Source organism: Neovison vison, chromosome 6 (genome assembly GCF_020171115.1).
Source record: "Neovison vison isolate M4711 chromosome 6, ASM_NN_V1, whole genome shotgun sequence".
Taxonomy (NCBI): Eukaryota; Metazoa; Chordata; class Mammalia; order Carnivora; family Mustelidae; genus Neogale; species Neogale vison.
The window spans coordinates 156072254-156084160 of record NC_058096.1 but is presented as its reverse complement, the minus strand read 5'-3'; the positions used below and the strand labels follow the sequence as shown (position 1 = coordinate 156084160).

Below are 11907 nucleotides of genomic sequence, written 5' to 3'. Positions count from 1 at the left end.
TTCACACCTCTTGCCCTTTACCCCATTGACCATTCTCCTCCATGTGGAAGCCAGAGAGCGCTTTCCCAAGTGCAAGTGCCTGCCTAAACCCTCCAGAGTTTCCCCTCACTGTGAGTTTCAGTCCCTTGGCATGATCCCACCCTTTTGGATGTCCTAACCTGTTCTAACCACCCCACCCCCACCCCAAGTGCATGTGTGGGCTGCTCTTCCCTTCCCACCTCACCAGGCTGGGGGACCTGGCTTTGATTTCACTTCCTTGATGCTAACAGGCTTTTGCTGCCCTGTAGGAGCTGGCAGCAGAAAGGACTGTGACTCGCAGCCCAACGAGTGGCATGCTTGTGCCGGTTCCCTGGCCTCCCAAATTCCAGAGGGACGTGCATGGTGGACCCAGATGGATGCTTGCACAGGAAGGAGGTTGCATGATGAGAGAGGAACCGTGAGCTTGAGGAGCACACCATTTTATAGCCGGCAGTGAGCAAGCCTGCTCAATGGCCCTGACTGAGGGAGACATGACCTCATTCCTCAGGCTGCAGACACCACCCTGAGAAATGGGCCAAGGAAAGGGCAGCTGGGGCTCTCCATTCTCAGTGTCCTCTGAAAGCTGGAAGACTGACAGCCTTCTCACTCAGGCCACACCTCTGCTGACCTCGGAAAAGACCCCTCAGGTTCTACCCTGTGGACCTCCTCTCCCTGGACCCCTGTTCCTCCCTCTCCAGTGCTCCCATGCTGTGCTGCCTTGGGCCTGTCTTCGTCTCTCACTTTCACAGCCCCTTGGCTTCACCCTTTGTCTGAGATGTTCCTTGTGAAGGGTAACAGTACACGAGCACCAAATTTGCTGCGTGGCTAGATCCATTATTGTGAGCTGTAGGTCCTCTAGAAGTAGCAAATACAGAGGGAGGCATTCTCTGATCGCTCCCTATCTGCCTCAAGACAGAGCCTGTAAAAGGAGCTTGGTTGTCACAGATCTTTCCCCCAGGAGCTTCAAGAGCCAGGGATCATTGACATTTGTCACAAGAGAAGGAACTGGAAGTCCCCACCACACCCAGACACACTCGGTCACAAACCAATATACCTCCCATCTATTCTTCTAAGGACCTGTTCGCTTTCCTACAAATCATTTACTCTGTCAGAAGAACAACCCCCACCCTTTCCTTAGGAAGCTGGTATTTAAGTCTGAATTCTAAGCCACTCTGAGGAGGCACTCATTTTTCTCTGCCTACCTCCCATGTGTATACAACACATATGTGTTAATAACCTTTTTGTGTTTCTTTTGGCAATCTGTCTTTTATGACAACAGCCTCAGCCTAGAACTCAGAAGGGTAGAGGGAAAATTATTTTACTTCCCCAAAAGTTTCTGGTGACCCAGATGGGATCTCTGAGACACCTTACAGATGGGATTCTGGGAACACCAGCAAAAGCCAGTGAAGGATAAGAATTATTTGTACTCCCCATACTTGCTTGTACGTTCTTGTCACCCTCGGTTTCTCTTCCAGTTGAGACGGTAACTGCCTACCTACTGTAGCTTGATTTCTGTTGGGTGGAGGGGGAAGGGGTGCTGGGTGGGCTTCCAGGTAAGAGAAGCCATGGGGATGGTGGGGACAGCCTGGCAGTGATGGGCACAGACACACAGATACAGACACACAGACACACAAGGTAGGCGAGGACTAGAGACTTGGTTTGAATAAAGCTCTGTAAGAGAGACCCGGCAAAAGGAAATGAGGATACAATTATGCCTTGAAGGCCAGGCTAGGATGTTCCCACTTTATGCTACAGGTTGAGGGGGGCTTTGGGGATAAGCACAGCAAATCTTTGCACAGAATAACAAACATGCTAGGCAGCAAGCTAAGTCCTCTGTGCGCATGAACTCACGTAACCCAGTGACCCAGAAGCACCTGTGGCACACGTGAGGACACTGAGGGGAGGAGAGGTGATGAAACTTGCTCAAGGCCACAAAGCTTGTTAGTGGCAGAGCCAGGATTGTATTTAGCCTTTAGGTTTCCTGGTCTGTGCCACGTGTCCTCAGGGGAAAGGCGGCGGGGGGCGGGGTGACATCGCTTCCCAGGGGGTGACCATTGATTCTTACGCTTTGTGTCTACTGTGCAGATACACACATAGTCCATAAACAGATAGCATATCTGTGTTGTAAAAATTTCATGAGAGGTGCTTAAGAATACAATGTGTAAAAAGACCTCCGTGGAGGACGATCATGGAAACAGGTTGAGAAACTATTGTCTCTGCTTTTAATCAGACCACAGAGTTGTGTCTCGTGCTTAAAACCTGGGGTCAGGGAGTAATTGGACAAAAGCGACATCTTCAGAAAAACACACCAGTGGTTGAGTGGACGTAAGGGGAAGCTGCTGGAGTAGAAGGGAATGAGCAGAGGCATGTCAGGTGCTCCTTCCTGCTGGGCACTGGAATGTGTACATGGCCCGTGAGGTCTCCTTTTGATTTTCATCTTCATGTTTTCAGATGAGGAAATGAGGAGACAGGAGCAGTGAGTCCTCAGCCACCAGGGGTAAAAGGGCCAGGGCAGGACTGGAAATTCCTGATTCTGAATGAAAGCAGGGAGAGGGCCTTGGAGCGGGTGGATGTCAGGGGAGGGTGACTTGGCTAATGGAGAGCGCACAGAATCGGTGCACTCTCCAGTCAGTGAAAGATCTGGCCGATTTAGGAACAACGAGCAGCTGGGGATCATTTTGCAGCCAGGAAGTCGGTATCATTATACAAGAAGGTTTTAGAAGCAGGAGGAGGTTCCTAGTTCTTCTTCCCCCACAAAGAGAAGAAGGACCAGATGTAGAAAATTGCGAAGGTAGAAAGAAATAAAGCTAACAAAAGAAATGCTATTTACTTGTTCCCTCTGCCTTAATGTTTACATTTTAACACCACTGGTTGCAATTTCTTAGGCTTATTTCATAATTTCTGCTTAACAGGGACAAAAACATTCCTCTCTGGTGCAAAGGTAATGACCTAGCCAAGAGCTCCAGGAGCTTTTTGGATAAAATATTTTTAGATATCATTAAATTATTTTCTTAGAAATATTAAAAAGTTCCACTCTGCTCCCTTCAAACATGGTGTGTGTTCCCAGCCATGTAAGAACTTATTAATGGAGAATAATGGAAAATGAGCAAATGAACTGCCAACTTGAGTTATAAAAATATTTTTATCTTAACACTTTGAACTACATGAGGAATTCAAACTAATTCCTAGATGTCTTTATATTGCTTTCTGATGTTCTGGAGGGTCTGCTTTAGGGGAAAAAAAACACAATAGCTGTCTTTCACAGCTTAAACAGTTTTTTCATTGCTGCTGTCGGGATGGTCTAGGGCTCAACATCCAGGGGCAATAAAGTAGAGCTCCTGGGTCCCCATCATTGACCACCTATTGATAATAAGCTGTTGGGGGGCGCCTGGGTGGCTCAGTGGGTTAAGCCTCTGCCTTCGGCTCAGGTCATGATCTCAGGGTCCTGGAATCGAGCCCCACATCGGGCTCTCTGCTCAGCGGGGAGCCTGTTTCCTCCTCTCTCTCTGCCTACTTGTCGTCTCTCTCTGTCAAATAAATAAATAAAATCTTAAAAAAATACTGAAAAAAAAAGAAAAGAATATAAGTTGTTGGGATGCCTGGGTGGCTCAGTCGGTTAGGCGTTTGTCTGCCTTCCGGGCAGGTCACGATCCCGGGGTCCAGGGATCCTACTCAGTAAGGAGCCTGCTTCTCCCTCTCCTTCTGCCTGCTGCTCCCTCTGCTTGTGCTCTCTCTCCCTCTCCCTGTCAAATAAATAAATAAAATCTTAAAAAAAAAAAAAAAGCTGCGAGGTCAGCCAGTTGCCTGTGTATATGCTCATCTACAGGGTGAGCTTGTAGGTGGCTTCAGTGATTCTAGTAGTGGTGGGTGAACTCATATATCCAGGAGGATCTTCTTTACTTCGAGCACTGTCATTCAAAACATAACAAAAACTTCATAGTGAAGTACAAAGGCAGTGGGGTAAATCCAGTGCCAGCCCCACTAGTCTGCATCAGGTCCCCTTGACCCTAAGAAACTGATGGCAGGGTGTTATGGGGTCATGGTGTGCTGCGGGGGCTGGAGTGGGTACTGTTTAATGTCAGACTGTAATCGGACCATGAACAGAAGGTGGGGTTTGATGTTCGGTGCACCCCGATTAGCCCCTGATGAACCTCCTTGGTCGGATGGACTTCAACCAAGATTTTGGGCACCTCAGATATGCTTTTTAATTTGTTAGGACCAATAATGTCACCTGAAGTGACTGACACTTGCATCAAAGGTACATTATAAGGTACAAAGATAGCAAAGACTGTGAAAGAAATGTTTGACCATCCAGTTTCATCACAGGCAGAGCATCTGAAATTAACAGCCATTCAGCAGCACCTGTCATTGCAAATTGGGACAATGTGAAGTTGTAGCTGTGATCATAGGTGAATACGGGCAAGCCAGATTGCAGGGTTTCTGCACAACAATCATCTTGTTACAGTGAGATGCTTTCTTCTTAGGGACTTTTGTAGGCTTTTATTCTTTTATAGCAAAAAAAAAATCTTGTTATAATAGATCAATCTCTATTTTACTCAGAGCCACCTTTGACTCTCAGTTCTGTAACAGTATATCAATATTTATTTCTGCTTCAACCAGCTGCCCAGAGAATCAGTTCTGAGTAAATCCCAGTTACATTTCAATCCACCTTTGCACGTAATGAAGGCTTGGGCTTGCATGTGTTCTTAAAGGACATTTATTGGTCTGTTGGCTATCCCGTAGGGATGTTGATAGGTCCTCAAGTGACAGCTGGCAAGAAGGGCACACTTGGTGTCCAGGGAGCGATTGTGAGTCACTTTACTCAGTTGGTACACTTCTTGGTAATGGAATCTGCAGTAACACTTCAGCTTAAACCAAGCCACATGCTGACGCCAGGCTTCCTTCAAAGGCTTCAGCATTCTACTTGGTGACTATACCTCAGACCGTTTCCGAACAGTGAGCATTTTCACTTCTGACGAATTCAGAATATCCTCAAATCTGAACTGGCCCCAAGGAGACATATCTTTAAATACTTTCAGTGGATTAAGTGGAAAAGTCACTTAAACTCCTCTTTTCAAAAGTGTTTTTGGGGTGCCAGAGTGGCTCCATTGGTTAAGCATCTGCCTTTGGCTCAGGTCATGATCCCTGGGTCCTGGGCCTGAGTCCTGCATCAGGCTCCCTTCTCAGTGAGGATCCTGCTTCTCCCTCTGCCTGCTGCTCCCCTGCTTGTGCCCTCTCTATCTCTAACAAATAAATAAATAAGAAATATTTTTAAAAAATGTTTTTGATCAATGACCAAGATTTTGTAAACCTACAATGTCAAGTTAATTTAACCTGCTTGCAAAAGACGCTGAGAAAGCCAGTACATGTCCAACAGCTTAAATGTACATCTGGGTTCTGTAAAGGAGCCAGCACTGGCTGAAATCGTACATACAGCAACATAACTATAAATCCTGGATTATGACATTTTTCTGTATGGAGCATTTAAGATGCAGATTCACAACATTTCTTTATATTCCAAAGCTCACGTGTGTGTGTGTGTGTGTGTGTGTGTATTAGTGTGCTTTTTAAAAGTAAATTAAATCCATCTGTGATCCATCTGTGATTCATCTGTGAAAATGTGTCTGTCCGAGAAAGATACATACTTGTATGATCTCACTTACCTGTGAAATCTAAAAATATCAAATTCAGAGAAACAGAGTGCAGAACAGTGTTTACCAGGGGATGAGGGGTGAGGGAAATGGGGCGATATGGCTCAGAGGGTACAAACTTTCAGTTGTAAGATGAATAAGTTCATCTGAGCGGGCAGCCCTATGCAGGGCTCCACCCCAGGACCCTGAGATCATGACTTGAACCAAAGGCAGCCGCTTAACCAACTGAGCCACCCAGGTGCCCCTGGAATTTTTCAAAAAAAGAAAATGTTGGGGCGCCTGGGTGGCTCAATTGGCTGAGCATCTGCCTTCAGCTGGAGTCATGATCTGAGTCCAGGAATCGAGCGGCAGTCAAACTCTCTGCTCAGCGGGGAGTCTGTTTCTCCTGCCCCTCACCCTGCCAGTGTTAACTCTCTCTCACTCTCTCTCTCAAATGAATAAATAAAATCTTTTAAAAAAAATGTGCGTTGTTCCTCTCTAGGAGTCTCCTTTGCATTAAATTTTTTCTCAGTCTCAGTAGGTGGAGGCAGAAGTCCTAAAAGATCCTTGCAAGCTAAAACAGAAGTGCTCTTTTATTCCCAAACAAGTAACCATTTGCATGTTAACTGTTCAGCAGTCATTGGTAAGTCCTATGTTCTGTGTTCTATGTTACGCTTTTGTTCACAGGCTGTCTGTCATCTGCCTGACTCTGCTTGCTCAGGTATTTATTGAGCCATAGCTCGTACTCAGGGCTGGTTGCTTGCAACACAAAGATGAATGGGGCAGCCTTCCACTCTCCCAGCCTGCAAAATAGACAGCTCAGGGAATGTAACAGGCAGGGGTCAGAATGTAAGAGTGCTCTAAACAATTTGAGGGGTTTGAAGTGGCGGGGGGGTGGGAGGTTGGGGTACCAGGTGGTGGGTATTATAGAGGGCATGGCTTGCATGGAGCACTGGGTGTGGTGAACAAATAATGAATACTGTTTTTCTGAAAATAAATAAATTAAAAAAAAAAAAAAGAGTGCTCTGTCTTGCCTCTGCCCAGCCAGCTCCGTTGCTCCCTTCCCCACAGCCCTACCTCCCCGCAGCGCTCCCCAGGGTCAAGAGCGTCAGGCTGTGCTGCCCATCAGCAGACACGGTCCAGCGTCGGGGACAACTTTGGTCTGCAGGACTCTTCCCAGTTCACTGGCTTTATTCGAAGCTCCTGGCTTTGTGGACCAAAATATCTGTTGCAGCTGAGTTTCCTGGGAAGAAGTGGTATGTGCGGGTGACACTGGGAGCCTTTGGATTACGATTTTATGTAGAACCTGCAGACCTACGATTATCTGGAGTCACATGGTGCTGTTCAAAGGCTGACCCTGCCACTCTCAAACTGTGTGGCCTCAGTCAAGTTATTTCTCTGAGCCTGACTTGTCCTACCGGGAAAGTCAAGATAATGAAACCCACGTGGAGGGTGGGATGAGGATTAGCAACCACACAGGTTGAGTAACTCGCATGGTGTGTGGCACATGGTGGGAGATCATCAATGATTATTCAATGCAAGGAGGTCCCTAATGGGGTCATGGGTCCTAGAAATCTGCATGCTGGTGACACGCAGAGCAAGGAATAATCTCTTCCCAAGAAGTCTTGGTGGGTGCATGCACTCCATGGGGACATGCCAGCAGACGGACCAAGCTGTGCAGAGGGTCAAGAGGGTTAAAAGCCTCACACAGGCCTGGAGCCGTTCAATGTGTCCCCTTCTCCTTGGGTCTCCAGGGCTTTGTTGATGCGTAGCTGTCTGTCCCCTTAGAAGTCCTGTCCATCCCATAATGCTCTCTCAGCAAGGATTTCTGAGTGACAGGGACTCTTCTAAGTCTCAGACAGTCTTCTCCTGGTCCTCCCCCAAATGACCCTTGCACTGTGCTTAGAGAAAATTAAAGTGCAAGTGTTAATGCACTGGATGTTTGCATCCCTCCAGAATTCGTGTTAAAGCCCTAATGTCTAATGTGACTGTATTTGGAGAGATGATATTTAAACCGATAAGAACAGATAACACACTTGATCGTAGTCAAAAGGCCGAGAAGCAATGGAGAGATGATATTTAAGGAGGTAATTAAGGTTCAGTGAGATCATGAGTCCACATTCATTGATCCTGGATCCAGTAGGAACAGTGTCCATACAAGAAGGGGAAGAGACACCAGAGATGTACCTGTCAAGAACAGACCATGTGAGGGCACGGCACAAAGGTGGTCATTGACACTGGAGAAACCAACCCCACCAACACCTTGATCTTGGATTTCCAGCCTCCAGAAATATAAGAAATAAATTCTGTTGATTAAACCACCCAGTCTGTGGTATTTTGTTTTGGGAGCCCTAGTGAACAAATACCCCAAGTTTGATGCCAATCAGAACGGAATTCCTTCTCAGTGTTTACAGACAGAAGCCCAACAGTGAGGGAGGACACAGGCCAGGGGAACCAGGGAGCAGCACCATAAGGGACACTTGGGAAGGACATCGAGGATCTGAGCCCTGCTGGATGAGGCTCAGGAGGGACTCAGGAAACAGGGTCAGTTCTGGGTCAGATGCTGGGAGGACACAGAGGCATTCAGTGACTAGCTATTTTATGAAATTTCACCTGGGAGGAGGAGGATTGGAATTGGCCAAGAGTCTTCACTGGTAAAGAGGTGGCGTTTACTGATATTGGCTAGGGATGAGGGGTGTTTTGCTAATTTTGCAGTTCTGGGGTGGTCTTGTCTGAGCATCTTGATGTTCAAGGGGAACTTCATGGTCAGGCCACTGACAGGCGAGTTTTTTGTTTTTTGTTTTTTTAAAAGATTTTATTTATTTGACAGAAATCACAAGCAGGCAGAGAGGCAAGCAGAGAGAGAGAGAGGAGGAAGCAGGCTCCCTGCCGAGCAGAAAGCCCGATGAGGGACTCCATCTCAGAACCCCGAGATCATGACCTGAGCCGAAGGTAGAGGCTTAACCCACTGAGCCACCCAGGTGCCCCCTGACAGGCGAGTTTTCCCGCTCTTTTCTTATATGAGGGAACCCCACATGGTACAGCCCACGGGATGGGAACAATGCACAGGCCAGCCACAATGTCCATGTACAGCTCAGGCCACGGTTTACATAGCTTGCCCACAGCCTCAGGCCCCCTTTCAGGTGAGGAGGTTAGAGGAGTAACCTGGCTGGTAGGTTGGTGGGTGGGCAGGGAGTCCCCTGAAGTCAGAAATTTCCCTACATGCAGTGTCTGGATGTTTCTCTTGATCTTATGGAACACAAAACAGATGCCTTCCAGGCATGCTCAGGGTGGGCAACCGCAGCTCCCTCCTGAAGGGCTTTCCTCCTGGCTCTGGGAGAGCAGCAGCCAAGCCTGGCTCAACAGGGGAATGGCTGAAATTGCGGGTGGGCGGAGGCGTGTTCTAAATGGAAGTCTTGGGGCTCCCCCTCCTGGTTGTCACTGTGAGCTGCGGGCCAAGCGGGGGCGGTGGGGTGGGGGGAAGACCCCATGGAGAGTTTGGGGGTGGGTGAGGGAGTGGGGGGATTCATTTGCTCCTCAGCCTGCTGACCTGTGAGCTGGGTGTTCTTAGCATGTTACCAAAAATGAGAAGACAGAACTGAAATCAGAGTTAAATTGGGAAGAGAGTGCTGAAGCTTGGGCTTTAAACCTCATCCAGGAAGGGAGCTCCTGGTCTACCACAGACTCCCCTTCCCAGTGGCAAATTTGTAATGGTTTTTTAGCAGCAGACCCCGGGGGAGGCTGTGGAACTCAAGAGTTGTTTCCTGGATTTACAGAGGGCTTCTCCGGTTTACAAGGTGTTTCCATATTTGTCATTTCTCATGGTCCTCACAGAACCCTATAAGGCAGGTTCATGAGATTCCCCTTTACAACCGATGGTGATAATCACCATTTATTGATGTGTGGTCAAAGATGGGCAGGAACTAGGACCTATGTTCTCAACACCCTGGATCATGTTCCTTCTACTACCTCACACTGACTGTGACATCCTCTTGGAGTATCTGCTGGTAACAATACAGGTGAGAGCTTAGAACTCAAAAGATGACTTACAGTCAGTTCTTTGGGGAGAAGGATGTTGGAAAAGTTGGAAAGATGCATGAGAGCAGACCTGGGACTCCTGGGGAAGGGGACACTGCAACAGGGGATGGAGGTCAAGGCTGCTTTCTGGGCCTGGCTGCATGTTCCCGGAGAAAGGAATGTCCTATCATTGCACACAAGCTGCTGTTAAGTGCTGACTGCATCTGTGAGTATGGATCTAGAGCAGCTCTGGCAGGTGACCAAAGCCTTTTCTGAAGGGCCTGGGTCTCCTGGAAACTGTGGCTTCAACATCACAAGGTCTAGCACTGGCCACGTGTTAGTGATCAAGTACTTGAAGTTTGGCTAGTCTCAACTGAAATGTAAAATATTTACCAGATTTTTTGAAGACTTAGTATGAAAAAAACCCCCACAATATTGTCATATATATGTAATGTAATATAATGTATAATATATGTATCATATATATTACATTATAATGTAGCATTATATTTTATATAATAGTATCATGTAATATAATATGTAGAATATATTACATATGATATATATGCAATAATTTTGTTAGTTGCATGTTGAAATAGTATTTTGGAAGTATTTGGTTTAAAAAATATTCATTAAAATTAATTTTCAGGGTGCCTGGGTGGCTCAGTCATTGAGTGTCTGCCTTTGGCTCAAGTCATGATTCCAGGGTCCTGGGATCGAGCCCCACATCAGGCTCCCTGCTCAGCAGAGAGGTTTAATTAATTTAAAAATTAATTAATTTTAGCGTTTTCTCTTTTTAAAAGTCACTACCAGAAAATTTTAAATGACCTATGCAGCTTGCATTATGTTACTATTGGATATCACTGATCTAGCGCTTTGGTCCTGGTGAATTTACTTACGTAAAGGCTGAAGTAAAATGAGGACACTTATGTCTAGGGGTTTTAAAATGGAGCCAGGAGGCCATTAAAGAGATGGACCATGTAGGCATCCTCGATGCACATCCTCACCATGTGAATTGCCAAGACAACTACTCCAAGGGCTCTGCATAAGCACCTGAGGCTTGTTATAGTGATGGACTTTTGCTTAGTGAGAGCCTTAGCAAAGAATTACATTTAATGAAGATCAGCTTTCTGCCACAGCACCAGTCACAATTCTTGGTAAACAACATCTATAAGCATTCCGTTCTCCTCTGCATACCTGGGATATATGTTCCCTACTGGGACACAATTTAGTTGCCTCCTAAACCTTTATATCCTGAACTGCAATTCTTTGATCCCAAATCAATGCTTTTGCTTACTTATTGCTTCCTGACAAATTTAGGTTGACCCTTAGTAAAAGCAAAATTCAACCAAGTAGATTTGGAGGTCTGATTGGCTTTCTTAAGTGATTTTTGAATGGGGCAGCAGACTGTCCAGCAACCTGAGAGATGCTCTGAGGATTTGTACAAAGTGGAAGGTTTTTATAGGAAGGAGGGTGGGGCAAGAAGATATTAGGAAAAAGAAAGAGAGGATTGTTCCAGGCAAAGTCAGTTTAGTTTAGGGATGAGTGTGGGGGATCTTATCATGCAGATTATGTCATATTCCTTTGAGGGATGGGAAGCCCAGGTGACAGATTACCTCACTGATGCCAACCAGAAAATTCTGGGCTTCAGGGAGATTCAAATTAAAACCACATTGAGATATCACCTTACACCAGTTAGAATGGCCAAAATTAACAAAACAGGAAACAACATGTGTTGGAGAGGATGTGGAGAAAGGGGAACCCTCTTACACTGTTGGTGGGAATGCAAGTTGGTGCAGCCTCTTTGGAAAACAGTGTGGAGATTCCTCAAGAAATTAAAAATAGAGTTTCCCTACGACCCTGCAATTGCACTCCTGGGTATTTACCCCAAAGATACAGATGTCATGAAAAGAAGGGCCATCTGTACCCCAATGTTTATAGCAGCAATGGCCACAGTCGCCAAACTATGGAAAGAACCAAGATGCCCTTCAACGGATGAATGGATAAGGAAGATGTGGTCCATATACACTATGGAGTATTATGCCTCCATCAGAAAGGACGAATATCCAACTTTTGTAGCAACATGGACGGGACTGGAAGAGATTATGCTGAGTAAAATCAGTCAAGCAGAGAGAGTCAATTATCATATGGTTTCACTCATTTGTGGAGCATAACCAATAGCATGGAGGACAAGGGGCGTTAGAGAGTAGTAGGGAATTTGGGTAAATTGGAAGGGGAGGTG

The 11907-nt window shown here is 46.3% G+C and overlaps 1 pseudogene; it reads right to left on the bottom strand.

Annotated features, from left to right (window-relative positions):
* Nucleotides 1-7534: 7534 nt before the first annotated feature.
* On the bottom strand, nucleotides 7535-7714 carry LOC122910868 (annotated as a pseudogene).
* Between the last annotated feature and the right edge of the window lie 4193 nt (nucleotides 7715-11907).